The sequence below is a fragment of the Phacochoerus africanus genome, chromosome 9, assembly GCF_016906955.1.
Source record: "Phacochoerus africanus isolate WHEZ1 chromosome 9, ROS_Pafr_v1, whole genome shotgun sequence".
NCBI lineage: Eukaryota > Metazoa > Chordata > Mammalia > Artiodactyla > Suidae > Phacochoerus > Phacochoerus africanus.
The window spans coordinates 983,297-994,006 of record NC_062552.1 but is presented as its reverse complement, the minus strand read 5'-3'; the positions used below and the strand labels follow the sequence as shown (position 1 = coordinate 994,006).

Genomic DNA, 10,710 nt, shown 5'->3' with positions numbered 1-10,710 from the left:
CTGTGCACACCTGCTTTTCTGGGGTGGGTGGGGACGGAAACCTCAGTCACCAAGCCTGCAGAGGTGCGAGTCCCGCAAAAGATGCGCCACACAAAGCCCCTCTTTTTGTCTCACCACCCGTTACAGACGACTTGTGAAGCTGACTTTATTTCTTCTTTAGAGCTGAATTCTCTTTTTGGTAATTGGAGAAAGTGTCCTTCTACCTTCCTCACATTAAAGACCTGTCAGGCACCTGGGGCTTCCTTGCCCACCGTTTTCATGTGTTTGGGTCTAGAGACTTACGGTTAATTTTGTTGTGAAAAACAGGAAAGCCAGTTGACGTTTAAATGTTGAAAGTGAACCCGAGGAGCGTCTCAGGGTCTGTTTCTCCCTTCTGGTGGGTGAGGTTCCCGTTAGTGGCAGCCAGGACTGAACCGCCTAGGGGACCAGGGATGGAGCCTCCTGTTTGCGGAGATGGACTTATCACATGGTTAGCAGCTGGGATTTATGTGGAGCCTCGTTAAATAAAACAGCAGTGCAGCCACCTCCTGCTGGAATACACTTGGAGGTACAGTACCTGAGTTTTTCCAATTCTAGCTGGTCTTTTATACTTTGTTTTATGTCTCTCTCATTTTTCTGACTGTTCTTGACATTTTCTGACCTCACAGTACTTTTATTATTATTTTTATTGCTTCTATAACAATGATAACTTAAGGGCCTGATTTATAGGATGGCAGCTTAGCCAAGGGGGAGATTAAGGCATACCCCAAAAGCACGCTGTAAATGCTCAGGTCTGTCAGCCTTTCCTTTTCATTAAGTGGGAGACTCTCGTTCCGACACACATGGGTTTGGAGGGTTACTCGTTAGCTGCGGGATGGTGTTTGCAGGGCGCGGGGCCATGGGCCGAGAGCTGGGGACCTCTCACGCTGTCTGGGCTGGCCATCACGCACACCACCAGTTTACTCAATTTCTATCTGTCTTTTTCTTTTTTCTTTTCTTTTGTGATTTGTAGTCCTTCTTTCCTTCTTCCTCTCTGAAGTCATTATAATTTTCAGAAAATTATGAGGAAAATGCCACGAATTATGGACAAGTTTCCTTGATGGTAGTAATTTCCACAAGTAACTGTCTTGTTTGGGAGGCGCCAGACCTCCTGCACTCATTGCAAAAGCCAGTGTCCCGGGAGGGTAGGTGGCGCTGCCCTGAGGGCTGTCAGCCTCCACGCTCAAGTGGCAGCACCTGGGCCCACACACCCACCAGCAGGCGGGGCCGAGCTGCGTTTGCTGGTGAAATCTGGGCGTGGACCCTGAGACTGCGGTGCCCAGCTCCCCCTCCTGCCCCCACGCCTCAGCCTTCCTCTGGACGCTGCCAAGTGCCGGCCTGGCCTCCGAGTGCTTCTTGGGCCCGAGCCCAGCCCCGCCCTCTCTCCCCAGGTCTCACTGGTGCCTCCCCCGCGGGCTCCACTTCCTGCAGGCCTTGCCCGGTTCTCCACCACCTGCACTGCTTCCCTTTTTCTGAATCATAGTTTTCAGCCTCGTCGATGGTTGTGATTCCATGAACTTTGGTGAACTGAGTTGAACTGTCTGTGGCTTCATTGTTTTGCCACTCCCGTGGAGTTACTAAAATGCCGTTGTGCGTGCGGGCTAGGCGGTGCGACCTTGAGTGCCCTTGGGCGGACTTTCCAAGACAGCCCTGGACGTTGGCATGCTTGCTGGGTGCCTTTTCCCCGTACCCACTGGCGTGTCCAACATCTCACGCTTGTCCAGTCTTTCCACTTCCTGGCTGAGAACGCCTCTGCGGGCCCTTCAGCTCCTTCACCACTGTCCTGGCTTCATTCCTGGGAACGTGTTTTACCTCCTGGCAGGAGGGACTAGGCTTGAGCGGAGAGCAGGCCCTGCCGGAGCTCAGAGGTCTGAGCACGTCACCCAGTGTGCCAGGTCACAGCCCTTGGATGGCCGCAGTCACAGTTGCCACCCGCGCGCGTCTCGGAAGCTGAGCTCGCAGCCGCAGTCAACACACACCTCTGGACACGGGAGTCCAGCCACCAGCCTGAGCGTCGTCCACCTCAGGCCCAGACAACAGCCCTGTCCACACTGCCGACCCAAAGCATCCAGGAACGAAGAAAGTACTTTTAGGACTAAGGTTTGCGGGAGTGTGTTGCAGGCACAGCGACCCTAACAGTGACAGGGGGACCAACCCAGACACCCCGGCTGCACAGAGTCGCACCTGGTCACACGACCACAGCATCACGCTCCACTTGTGACCGCCCCCTCCCTCCGACGGGGAGCAGCCGCTGGGAAGGCGAGAGCTCATGCTTTGCTTTCTGGTGAGAAGAAACGGAGGTGGGGCCCGGCTGCCCTCTGCAGGGCCGGATCCCCCAGACTTGTCCCTGGGTCGCAGCAGCTTGCTCCCGGACGATGGCTCCCGGTGCCCGTGCTTCCCTGGGACCCAGGGCCTGCTCCGGAGCAGAGTGACCCATCCATCCTCAAGCTGGAGGCCGAGGTCCTGAGCCACTGGGGATGGAGAACCTACGGTCCCTGAGTCAGCACCGGGGCCGCCAGTAACACCTGGTGAGCAGAGGCCGCAGGGACCCCACGCTTCTGTGTGTTCCCCGCCGTCCAGGGCTGTGGCCGCCGGCCTCAGGGCTACTGAGCACCTGAAACGGGGCCGGTTCCGCCTGAGATCGCGATAAATGTAAGCTGGACACTAGATTTCAAAGAGTCCGGAAAAGGAGTTCCCATCGTGGCTCAGCGGTAACCAGTCTGACTAGGATCCATGAGGGTGAGTGGGTTAAGGACCTGGCGTTGCCCCCAAGCTGCTGTATAGGTCACAGATGCGGGCTCAGATCTGGCAGCTGCAGCCCCCACCCACCCCCTGGCCTGGGAACCTCCATATGCTGCAGGTGTGGCCCTAAAAAAAAAAAGAAGACCAAAAACAAACAAAAAGGGTACAAGGAGTTCCCGTCTTGTCTCAGTGGAAACGAATCTGACTAGGATCCATGAGGATGCAGGTTCGATCCCTGGCCTTGCTCCACGGATGCAGGTTCGATCCCAGGTCTTGCTCCACGGCGTTGCCGTGAGCTATGGTGTACGTCACAGAAGGGGCTAGAATCCTGCATTGCTGTGGCTGTGGTGTAGGCCGGCAGCTACAGTTCCCATTCAGCCTCTTAGCCTGGGAACCTCCACATGCCGTGGGTGCAGCCCTAGAAAGATTTGCTTTTTTTAAAGTACAAAAAAGAACTTCAGATAGATATCTCAGCAATGGTTTCTGTGAATAATAATAAGCCTTTGGGTATATTAGATTAAATAACATCATTAAAATTCACTTTACTTGTGTGTTTTGTTTTGTTTTGTTTTTAATGGCAGCTCAGTGGTGACAGAGGGTGTGTGGTGACAGGGCTGTGATGAGACTTTGAGATGCAGGCTTGTCCCCCAGCACACATCCCCCCGCCCAGGCCCGGTGCCATCACAGGGTACCTGGCCTTGTCCTCCACGAGCACAGAGTGGGCCGTCCTCAGGTCAGGACTTCGCTACGCATCCTTGACTGGATCTCCTGCCTGTCGTCGAGGCATCAGAAAGCTCGAGAGCCCATCGCAGGCCTCAGTGGCCGGGACCCCTGGTCGGTTGGGCTCCTCAAGGCAGTGAGGCTGTGACGCAACCTGTTCCAACCGTGCTTGACGTCAGGCTTCCAGCTGATAAAGCTGTTCTTCTTCCTACTCGTCAGAACGCTTCGTAAGCCACCATCTCCACAGCTCTGTTTTTATTCATTTGTACTTCATGCTGAAGGCTTATTAAGAGTACAAATAAAACCATGTTTTTAGTCCTGTTTTTCAGTCATAAGCCGTCTGGATTCGTTACGGCCAGCGACGGTCATGAATTGCTTTCCTAACCCTGTTTGGCTCATGTACGTCTCTGCTGGAAACTAATGGCTCAGCTCTTAAGCCTGTGGGGTTTTCTGGAGGCTTCAGCCAGCATGCTTTTATTTTGATCCTTGCCTTGCTACACTAAAAAGTCAATGTTTATGAGAATAAAATGCATGCTGTAACACAGGTTATTTCTATATCAAAACAGCTCCGGTCAACTCTTTTTCTGTCTGCGTGTTTTCTGATGGTCACGTTTCAGACCGAGTTGCCCGGTTTTGTCCGCGTGTAGCAGTGATCCGCTCTCTGGACCTGAAAGGCATTTCTGGGATGGAGCAGCTTGTTTTACCCGTGACGCGAGGGAGACGCAGCTGCCCTGTGCTCATTCACATCCAAGAAGCAAAAGTCCAGCCCCTCGTGGGCACTGCACCGGCTTGCTTTCTTCTCTGTGGCCCCTCGAAGGGGCAGCGGCGGTGGTGGGCGTGGGGGGTGCCGATCCCGCCGGCCTCCCAGCCTCTCCGCCAAAGGTCCACCTCCCTGAGCCCTGACCTCCCGCCTGGGCCGCTCGCCGTCGTCCCGCCAGGGTCCCCCCAGCGCTGGACAGACACTGGACATGCTCGGGCCGGGGGTGGGAAAGGAGGATTGTGGGGACTCGAAAGGGACCTTTGCTGGACTCCGTTTCACATCATTCCTGCTTAGAGGGTCCTTTTTTTAAAGTCGGCAGTCGTAAATAGCCCACCTGTAGGATGCAAAGTATCACTTTTATTACAGCCACTTGAACTTCCCAGTATTTTGCTGGTGTCAGGGCCCTGAGTCAGGGTGAGACGTTTTCAGGGTTTTGTTTTTTTAAGACTGGCCCATCCAGCCTGACCACCTGCCTAATGATCACAAATCCAGGGCTGGCCGTCGACCCCCAGAAAGGGGCAAGACTTTGTAAGTCCCAGGTGGTGACCTTGGCAGGTTAACATTTTCTGCCGCTAAAGCCAAGGCGCCTGGTGTCCGAGCGCGTGTGTCTGAGGCGCATGTTCCCGCCAGCGCCCCGGCTGAGCTGCGTGGTCAGGCGGCTGCACGGATGACTTCCGTGCATTTTCCGTTGTGACGCCATCACTGTCTCTCCTGGGTGACACAGATGGCACTTCTTAGGGAACAAGGCGACCTTGGCTTGGTGCCGTGTGCGTTTCGTTTCGGCTCACACCTGGTGTCAGAGCGCGTGTTCCAGAGTCTGTGCCTGCCGTTTGGATCCTTTCAGTCAAGCGGCTCGAGACCTGTGCGTTTCATGTTCCTCTGATGTTTATCAGGTCAGGCCCAGGGTGTGGGCGCGGGGGCCCCCTGCCCCTCAGGGGCCCCAGCTCCAGAGCCAGAGTCCAGCGAGGCCGCACCGTCCTACTGTGGGGACAGCGTCCCAGAGTCTTGGAGCTGTGCCCTCAGGCCCAGGCTGTGCCCGTCAAGCCAGTTCTCTCCCCGCCGACCCCGCTTTCTGATGGAAACAGCAGGGCCTCTCTCAGCGTGGATCTGGGAGTTAAATGAACTCAAACCCAAACCTGAGCGGCCGGAGGCTGCCCACGCTGGCCAGGCAGGCGGTAGAGACACCCTGGCCAGGGCCCGGGGCTGCCGGCTGGGGGTTAGGGAGGAAGGCGGGAGTAGGGGTGCGGCAGGGCCTGGCAGGCGCCCTGCGAGCGCATAATAACCTTGCTCTGGAAAAGGTTTCACTTCGCTTTGACGGGCATGCGACTTCCCTGCATCGCCTCCGTCCTAGCCACCTTCTCCTTGCCAAGATGGAGTTAAAATCAGCAACTTTCAGAGTTCGATGTTGGGTCTGAGGCACCTCTGGCTCTTGGCCCCCCTGCTGTGGGTGGTACCACGTCGGTGTTTCGTGATATTCCCACTGGCTCCAGAGTTTTACTGGTCCTGATAACCGAGACTTTCAAAGCGGGTATTAGAAGATTAAGGTTTGGGGGCATTTCACGGCCTCCACAGAGATAAAAAATAATGATAATTGTCCTTGCTCAGGATAACCTCGAAAACGCATGTTGGCAAAGTGTGGAGATTACTGTGTCCGGGTCTGCGCATCTAGAAGTGGTGACTCTTAGAAGTTCGGTTTGGGCGTTTTGTTGTTCCTTCTTGCTTTTTCATACATGGAACTAGGTCTTTTGCTAGAGATGTCTTTGGGCTGAGTTGGAGTAAGGAAATCAATGAAAGAGTTGGCCCCAATTCTGTGAGCCTGGACTCCACCAGGCCAAGTCCCCTTTCCTCCTGTGCAGTTTCAGTAGAATTCCATTGAATTAATTTCACTCGTAATGAAATCGGCTCTATTTCAAGCCTGCAGCTCTCAAGTGCTTTGATCCAAGCACAACAGCCAGGGCTGCTCAGCCTGTTGGCCTTGGCGCGGGTGGTGGGACAGGATTTGTGTTTGAAGTTAGCCTGTTCCACCCTGCTCATCAGTATTGCAGGACAGCTGGGATTCGCTGAAAATCAACCTTTACCAAAGGGGGGAAAAAAAAAATTGCTGGTTTAGAAGATCATGCTCCCAAATCCTTCCTGCTGTGATACCATAAAACTGCGAAAGTCTCCAAAACCACTGGGCTCGTTGGAACCCAGGGACCACGGCAGGTTTTGCTTCCCGAAATGACGGTGTAGCAGGGTCCAGCCCCTGGGGGCCAGTGGCCGCCGGATCCACATGAGGTGACTGGGCAGGGAGGAAGATGGCAGGGGACAGCAGAGGGCCGCCCACGTTGCCGGGCAGGCGGATGGAGCGGCTCGGGCTGGGGGCGGGGAGGAAGGCAGGATGTTTCTGTCTGATGGCCCAGGCTCCTCGGACGGGCTGAGTGTCCCAGGGGCTGGAGACAGGGACACAGGCCCTTCTATGTCCCCCAGACCCCGCCAGTGCAGTGGATCCCCTGGAAGTCGTTTGGTTGGTAGCAGGTGTTGCAGTTATGGGATCTCTGTGTCCCCCGTGCTGGGACTGGCTGGTCCCAACAGGACCTCCGGGCCACTCATGTCGTCACCCTCCCCACAGGGGACCGATTTGCCCGTGTCACACATTTCCAGAGATCAGAAATTATTATTTAGAAAACAGAGTTTTTACTTATCCTCAAAATATCTTCTCATCTGGGGCAGCACTGGCTGCACGTAGAGCAGGTGCTAAACCTGTTTGGGTGACCACCCTGTGCTGTGTGGCAGGTCCAGGCCAGCTGCCTGGTGGCCTGGTTCATCCATGACCCTCAGAGGTGTGAACTTTGTCGGTGGTGTTATTGTCCTCTCTGGGTCAGAGGGACAGGGTGGCTCATGGGCCTGGGGGCGGGGGCAACCAAGGAGCGCGTCCAGGACACCTCCTGTCCCGGGACGGCCTCCCACGGACGGACGTCCCCACAGCATCTAGTCCACTGTGTCCTGGAAAACCGCAGCCAGGCCGTCATCTCTGGAAGCTTCTCAGGTTGCTCCTGGTTCTTCCGTCGAGTCTGGAAAGAGCCTGGGGCAGAAGGCTCCTGGGCTCTGACCCCCAGAGGCAGCTGTCCAGCTCCAGAGCAGCAGTCAGGAGACCACACCGGGTCTGCGGCAGCAGGGCCAGGGCTGGAGGGTGGCTTAGAGTCAGAGGGGAGCCCTGGGTCAGAGGGCAGCCAGGTCAGAGGGGGGCCCTGGGTCGGGGGCGGGGGGGCAGGTCGGAAGGGGGGCTCTGGGTCAGAGGGGTCTCAGGGTCGGGGGGGGGCCAGGGCCTGGGGGGGACTCTGGGTCGGAGGGGGCCCAGGGCAGGAGGCACCCATCCTGAAGTTTCCCAGTGGGTGGCACCGTGGGTCCGGGCTGGAAAGTAGCCACCAGGGAGACCTGCCAGAGAAGGGCCAGCCTGGCGTGTGCGCTGGGCGGTGGGTCCAGGGACAGCCTGGGAGGCCGTGGCAGCTGCGGCACCGGGCAGGGCAGCCTCCTGAAAAGCCAGGCACAGCAGGAGGAAACCTGAACCGGGAGGGCCCAGCGTGTTGGGCTTGGAAAAACATTTTCAAGCATTTTTCTGCCTTAAAGGAAAAAAAATCGAAGGGGCCAAGTTCTGTTGGTGGAGCTGGTGCAGGCCTGGCGCACGCCGGTCGGGCCTCCGGTCGCTGCCTCGCCGAGGTCTGAACTGCGGACGTCAGCAGGCCTCTTCCTGGCTGGCAGGAAGGGAGCGTTCCCTCCGGGGACAGCAGGAACCATGGAGCCGGGGCAGAAGCCTGGGCCTCGCGAGGCTGCAGCAGAGTGAACGGAGGCCCCCGCACTCGCTCTTGCTCCTCTCGTCCTGCGGCCGGGGCGCTGGCGGGATGTCTGCTTTATGGCGTGTTTTGCAAACGGGCCTGTTGGAGATGCTGGGCCGCGCGGGCCGCCCAGGCTCCGGGTCAGGAAACGGGCCCCTCCCTCCCGCCGCGGGGCTCCAGCCGCGGGGCGCAGGCCTCGTGCGCTCTCTGCCGTCGCCCTGACCTTTCAGGTGTCAGAATCATTGGCTCCAGCCCGTGTCCCCTGGTCCCGAGCAGGCAGTGAGCTACGCTGTCACTTTAGCCCGTGCTCTCTTGACCCGGGGGTCACAGGGGCCCGGGTGTAACCGAACCCAGCGAAATTATTCCCTCACCTGTCATAGAAATAGTCATCCTAGCAAAATGAGACCCAGGGGGGCTTTTGGAGAGGTGTTGAGAAGGCCAGTCTAACTCGATCCTTTATTCGTGTTTTAAGGAATGCAGTACTGTTTTGGCACCCTATCAAAATAAAACAAAGTTCCATTTTTCAACTTCTTTTTTTAAAGCGTGCACCCCTGAGCTTACAAATGCTTCTTTGTGGCCTTCTTTATTGAAATTTCCATTCAGCTCTTCCATCTGTTAGCTGTGTTTACCACTATTTCTAGGGAAAGAATTCAGCATTTCACCTTTATTTGGGGTGTAAGGTCATAAAACTGTCTGGATTATTTCAGCTATATTTATACCAAACTTAATATTGCTCCTTTAACAGGTTTAAAGCTTTTGCTTCCCTGGTTCATTATGCAGGGTGAGCAGCCTGAAGAGACCAGTTTGTGTTTGAAACGAGGAGGGCGCTTTCCCCTCCTCGCCGTCCGCCCCGCGCCCCCAAGGAGGCCGTTTCCACGCTGTAACCTTCACCCAGAGAAGCCCCCTCCACCCGGCTGCAGGCCCTCAGGGCTGCATTTCTGGGGCGCATGCTTGCTCGCCGGGCGCCCTCTCCTAGGAGCGCGGATGCCCGTGGGGTCGTAGAAAACTCCAGAGGCCAAGGGTGTAATACCCACTGCTGAAGCGAGGTCTCCCAGGCGGGGTTGCCCTGTGTGCATGTGTGCATTGCATAGATGTGCATGTGCATGTGTGTTGTGTGCATATATGTGTGCACGTGTGCATACATGCTGTGTGTGTGTGCGTGCGTGTGTGTCATGTTCCCGTGAGTGCGTGTTGACATGTGCGTTGTGTGCATGTGTGTGTAAATTGCACGCATGTCCCCAGCAGCCTGCGCTTTGAGGAGGCAGTCTGCAGCAGTGAAAGGAATGTCACCTTTGAAACGGGCGGGCAGTTGCCAGCTTCCCAGGCTTATCGGGAGTCGTGTTAGCACAAGGATGCATCTGACCTCACATCTGCGCTCAAACAGGAGTGACGCAGTCTGGGTGAAGGCAGAGGGAGGGCTGGGCGCTTGTGGGGTGCGAACCCCGGGCCTGGCACCCACTGGGGCTCGCTAGTGATGGGCTCTCTTACCAGACCAACCCGGTTAAGGGTGACAGGACCTGTGTCTACACCTCGCTTCACGCTGGTGGTTGTCTGACACCTGCTGTCGCGACCCCGGCCCCCTGGCCCCTGCAGCTGTCCTCCCGTGTTGCTGCTCCCTCGGCTGCTGAGCTCAAGCGAAGCCCCTGCCGCGTGGCCCGTGGTGGAGAGGAGGGTCCCTCTGCGGCATCTCCTGGGTCACTCCCTGGGGAACAGGTGGGAAGCCGAGTGCGCGGATGGAAGAGCACTTACGGCGCGCTCGAGGCTGCGATCCGGGAGTCTGAGCTGGAGCCTGGGAGCCAGGCGGCTCGGGTGACACTGCGGCCACAGACCGCTCGGGCCGTGGGAGGGGAGGCTCTGTAACCGTGGGAGCAGCTTAGGTGTAAGTGGGAACACACACATCCTAACAAAACAGGCTCAGAGGACGGACGGCAGCCGCCCCAGGGCTCTGCAGACTCCCGGGGAGCAGAGGCGGGGCTCGTCCGCTGCCCGCCCAGGACCCTGCTTCCCGGCCATGTGTCCTCACGTCCCCATTGTGCCTGGCTGTCCGTTCACAGACCGATGGAGGTTCTGAGTCCAGGTGTTTCCTAACCTGGGTGCCCTTGTGGCTCCAGGATGGCAGCAGCACCAAGGCCTGAGCTGGCCTGGCGTGGGAGGCGGAAAGCAGACGCCAGAGGGAGCCGAGACCCCCTCAGGCCTCCCGGGCCCCCGGCTTTATTTCACTGTAAAGCCAGAAAAGACTAAACATTCGCTTTAGAAAATTGAGGGAGTCGCCTTGTGGCTCAGTGAGTTAAGAACCCGACTAGTATCCATGAGGACATGGGTTCGCTCCCTGGCCTCATTCAGTGGGTTAAAGATCCGGCGTTGCTGTGGCTGTGGTGTAGGCCGCAGACGAGGCTCGGATCCCGCGTTGCTGTGGCTGTGGTGTAGGCCGGCAGCTGCAGCTCTGGTTTGACCCCCAGCCTGGGAATCTCCATATATGCCGCAGATGCAGCCCGAAAAGACAGAAAAACAACCACCAAACCCCCAAACGCCCAGCACTTAGAAACAACCGTCTCTTTGAAGCTTGTGACCTGACATCGAGTTCTGGAGATGAGGGCTCTGACTTGTAAGAGCACAAGCTTCTCGGGGAAGAGACGCTGCCCCTTCAGTCCCCTG

At 57.1% G+C, this 10,710-nt stretch overlaps 1 protein-coding gene across 2 annotated transcripts in view; it reads left to right on the top strand.

Moving 5' to 3' along the window:
- The window catches only part of GMDS (GDP-mannose 4,6-dehydratase), a 433,626-nt gene that overhangs the window by 330,450 nt on the left and 92,466 nt on the right, over positions 1 to 10,710 (top strand). The window lies entirely within an intron of this gene.